Source organism: Urocitellus parryii, chromosome 6 (assembly GCF_045843805.1).
Source record: "Urocitellus parryii isolate mUroPar1 chromosome 6, mUroPar1.hap1, whole genome shotgun sequence".
NCBI lineage: Eukaryota > Metazoa > Chordata > Mammalia > Rodentia > Sciuridae > Urocitellus > Urocitellus parryii.
In genome coordinates this window covers 109,668,192-109,673,144 of record NC_135536.1, presented here as the reverse complement: position 1 = coordinate 109,673,144, position 4,953 = coordinate 109,668,192, and the positions used below count along the sequence as shown (strand labels likewise).

Genomic DNA, 4,953 nt, shown 5'->3' with positions numbered 1-4,953 from the left:
AAAACTGTACCCAGAAGCAGTTACTTCCTGTCCCCCTAGTTTTCCAGCCTTTGATGATCACTTTAATGTTCTTGTCTTGGACATTTCATATGAACCAAAGCATACATGTATTTTTTGTTGTTGTTGTTCTGTTTCTTTGACTTGGCATATGTTTGCAGTTTCATCCACCAATACATGTTTTGTTATATTTCACAATGTAATGGAAGTTAAAGAGACCCTTGGAGATGCACCACCTATTAATAGCTATACCTCACAGGGCTTGGCCAGGGGCTAAGGGGACACAAAAGAAGTTTCTCTGCTCCTGGGTTTTTGGGGCATTCATCTTCTGGCCTTTGCTCTGCTTCCCTCTGGAAAGGTTCCGGTAGCTTTTGAGAGCTACCTGGAAGAGAGCTACCTGGTTAGAGAGCTGCCTGGAAGCTTCACTTTTGTTTTTAGCCATCCAGGCTCTGATGTCATGGAACTTCCAGGGTTTCTGAATCCCAAAGCATGGAGTCATCCTGATTGTAAACCTGGGTTTTGAGGGGCTGGTACCATTTCACTGTTTCTGGTGTGGCGTACTCCTGCATTTCTGGCAATAATTCATGCTAATCTTTAATATAAGAAATAACCTACAGGTGAGGTGAAGCATGCTTATAATCCCAGCAACTAGGGAGGTTAAGTCAGGAGCATACCAAGTTAGAGGCCAGCCTTGGCAAGTTCGTGAGAACCTGTCTCAAAATTAAAAATAAAAAGGACTGGGAATAAAATTCAGTGGTAGATAAAAGTACTGCTTTGTTTTTACTCAACTTCTCAGATATTTACTTAATTAGTTTACCTTCTCACCATCTTTTGGTGTTCTGCAAAGATAAAATATAATATTTAGCTAGGAGAAGCAGAGAGATGAGTATAAACTCTTAAAATAACCAGATGATGACTTTCTGCTTTAGGAAAAAATATATAAAACTTTACTTTCTTTGCTATACAAACTTTGCATTATTGCTCAGATATTGAAAGGCAAAATAAGTGATGTTAGATAACTTGGCTTATTGAGACTCAGATCATCATAAAAAAGTAATAGATGTGTTTAAAATCAGAACACTAGAAAATCAACATTGATATTTGTTTCTAACTGTAGTTTTTGTATGTCCTTTTGAAATTGAAAATATACTCAAGTGTCTCTTGGGGTTCTGTGACCCAGGGACATGTTATTTTCTAGTGTCACTTGGCTGAATAATTGTATACTACAGGAAGAAAATTTGCTCTGATTCAAGTGTGTTTTAGAAAAACATTTTAGAAAAACATAAAGACATGAATGTCAAAAAAAATAAATAAATAAAAAATTCAGTGGTAGAGCACCCTGGGTTCAGTTCCCAGTGCTGAGGAAAAAAAAAAAAAAAGAAAAAGTAGCCAAATTAATAAAAATAAAAATAAACAGGTAAAATTAATTGTTTTATTTACTTAAGTAATAAATGTTAAACATCCCAAATATTAATTTTTCAATAATCAATATAAAAATAATTACTTGTTTATAATTTTTTAAAGTCTTCACAATCCAGTGTGAATATATACTTAAAACATATCTAGGGGCTAGGGTTGTGGCTCAATGGTAGAGCGCTCGGCTAGCACATGTGAGGCCCTGGGTTCGATCCTCAGCACCACATAAAAAAAAAAAAAAAAAAAAAGATATTGTGTCCAACTACAACTAAAAAAAAAAAACCACATCTTAATTCAAGCTAGCCACATTTCAAATGTTCCACAGCCACACATGTGTCCAGTGGCCACCATACTGGACAGTATAGTTCTAGATCTTTTTGGATCTTTTATGAAGGTAATCATATGGACCATTAGTAATGATAACTTTTGTTTTTCTGATCTGTATACTTTTTTTTCCTTTTCTTTATTTTACTTTCCATTGTTATAATTTTCTGTAGTTTCTTGTATTTAACATTACACTGGTAGTGCAAAATCAAGTGGAAGTGTCTTGTCTCCTTTTGGACTCTGAAGAAAAAATTTAAGACACTTTCTATTAATGTGTGACATTTGCTTGGGGTTTTTGGTGGTAATGTTCACTATATTAAATAGATTAACTATGCTACTAAATAAATGAAATTATTAATTAGGATACTGTTATATTAATTCTAATATAATACAATTAAAATATGTAAATGTGTGTCAGTGAATGGAGAGTTTATTAAACACCTTTTCTGTATTTATGGGATTATCGGATGATTTTGCTTTCATCTCTTATAGTGGTGATCTATAAGAGATTAATATTGAATCATTCTTGCCTGTTCTTGCTGTTTGTTCTGTGATTACTACTTGTGACTAGATTCCAGGACCATAGATACATGATGCAAATTCAAATGTGGAGACCACATCCAATTTTTTTGAATTTTTGTTTATGTGTTTGTTTGATACTGGAGATTGAATCCAGGAGTACTGTTAACATTTAGCTAATCCTTTAATTTTTTATTTTTTTAATTTTATTTTTTTGTGGTGGTGTGGATTGAACTCAGGGCCTTGTGCATGCAAGACATTTGTACCAACTGAGTTATATCCCCAGCCCTCCAATCCTTTTTATTTTAACACAGTGTTTCACTAAATTGCTGAGGCTGACCTTGAACCTGCAATCTTCCTGCCTCAGCCTCCACACTGGGATTATAAGTGGGAGCCACCAGGCCCAGCCCAGCCTTTTCAAATTCTGCAATGGAGAGACTTCCTGGAGCGAAGGTAGATGGGGGCTCTAAATCTCAGCACCAGATTTATCTCTTTTCTTGGTTCATTTCTACTCCAGCCTCTAAGCTGGCCACAAGGGGATACTGTTTTCTTTCAGTGCTCAGATCTGGCCACAAAGCCTACCTGTTAAATTAAGGTCATGGAGTCAAATATCTTGTTCCCATAAATCCCAAAAGAATTTTGAAATGTATGTTCCTGGTGCACATTTGAAAACATCATATCTATAGTTTTCATGTGATAACTTACAATAGCATCAGTTTAAATAGATTCAGAAGCTGGATACAATCTGTATCTCCTCAGGTTCTGTATCTGCAGTCAACCAGCTGTGGTTTGAAAATATTAGGAAAAAATTGCATGTGTACTGTACACGTATAGACAGTATTAATTTAATTTTTTTTGCAGTATTAGGGATTGAACATAGAACCTTGTGCCAGCTAGGCATGCAAACTTCAACCCTTGACCTTCAAAAAACCTTCAAAAGATATTCAGTCTTTCTGGAATCAGGAAATAAGAATTTGAATTATTATAATACCATTTTACACTCTCTAGGTATGAGGAAGAGAGGAAGGAAGGAAGGGAGGGAGGGAGGGAGGGAAAAGAAAAGAAAAGAATTAAGAAAAGAAAAGGCCAGAGTAATTAACTCCAAATAATTAACTCCAAGTCATCTGTTTTGAAAAGTAATTTGTCATTATTCAGTAAAGAAAGAGGGATGTCCAGGAATTCCTGAGACATGTAAGTCCTATAAAAACTGGTGTGCTTGTGTTCTGTGTTTTCATAGCAGCAATGTTTTGAGTAAAAAAGTGAAAATTAGAATATAGTGCAATGCAAATGAGCAAAAAGAGCACTGCACACTTGTAATCCCAGTTATGCAGGAAGCTGAGGCAGGAATACCACAAGTTCCAGGACAGCATGGGAAACTGAGAGACACCCACCAAAAAATAAAATAAAATAAAAAAGGTGAAATCTTGCAAACCAAAATTTTTAAAAAATGCCCAAATCTGAGTTAAGGCTTAACACTCTTGTATAATTCACAGTCTTGTGCTGAGAAAAAGAATGCTTGTCAGTTGTATAATAAAACTTAATAGGATTAAGATGTGTTCTGGGGCTGAGGATGTGGCTCAAGCGGTAGTGTGCTTGCCTGGCATGGGCGGGGCGCTGGGTTCGATCCTCAGCACCACATGAAATAAAGATTTTGTGTCCACCGAAAACCTTTAAAAAAAAAAAATCTCTTCTCTCTCTTAAAAAGGATTGTTACCTCAGCCAGCCAAACTCAGAATAAAAATTGGTAGAGCCCTTGCCTAGCACGTGTGTGGCAGGGACCGGTTTGATTCTCAGCACCATAAATAAAACGAAGGTTCATTGACAACTAAAAACTTGAAAGAAAAAAATATGTTCTGGGAAACCATATGTGTAGACTTGATTTACCCGAACCGGAGAAACATGTAATAAAAAAAAAACCCACAAATCTTTCTTTGAACAAGTAGATATAGCCTTGCTGAAAAAGCAAGGCTTCAAAAAATTGGTTTCAGACTCAGAATTGTTCCTCTCCACGGAAATCTTTAGTAAAAGGCGAAAGATTTATACGATCTGAAGAGAAACCAGAGTATACTTCGGTCCGCTCCTAGTCCCTGCCTGGAGTAACTGCAATGCCTAGTTCACTGATGGTGGTTATTTATCTAACGCATTACTACCTGCAGAAGTTTACCTGATAAATTTTGTAAATACCTAGCTCATATTCTTAGAAACTAGCATAATGAATAAATTTGTTTTCATGAAAACACTTGCACTATTTGCAGTGTCTTATGGGTATGCAAATGAACCTGAATAATTACCCTTGATACTCCGGAAATATCTTAGTTCTGTGGAGCCATCTAGGAGGCGAGCATTTGCTCCCAGGTTTAAACGAAGTGCTGGTTATCAGAGAGGTTCTAATTTAGTGTATTCATACACTGGGACTTTGAGTTTGATTTCTTTTAAATAAAGTAGTTTTCTTACAGTTCGGACCGGGAGGGTTGGTAAAGGGCAAAGGAATGTTTGATACAAATTCTGCATAGTGGCCAGACACAGTTGCAATGAGGGGAATATTCCTAGGGGAATGAGGAGTGCTTCCACTTAGAGGTTATCAAAGTTGTTGGCAATATTCTTTTCCTTGAATTCGGAGGGCGCATTAGAGTTTTATTGTATTATTTTTCTTTGAACTATGATTATGTTATTTGTGTGTAAAATATACTTAAATTT

The 4,953-nt window shown here is 36.0% G+C and overlaps 1 non-coding gene across 1 annotated transcript; it reads right to left on the bottom strand.

The window, feature by feature from the left end:
• Nucleotides 1-4,203: 4,203 nt before the first annotated feature.
• On the bottom strand, nucleotides 4,204-4,322 carry LOC144255598 (U5 spliceosomal RNA). The gene has a single exon (XR_013343866.1). It is a non-coding gene; the product is annotated as a U5 spliceosomal RNA (small nuclear RNA).
• Nucleotides 4,323-4,953: the final 631 nt, after the last annotated feature.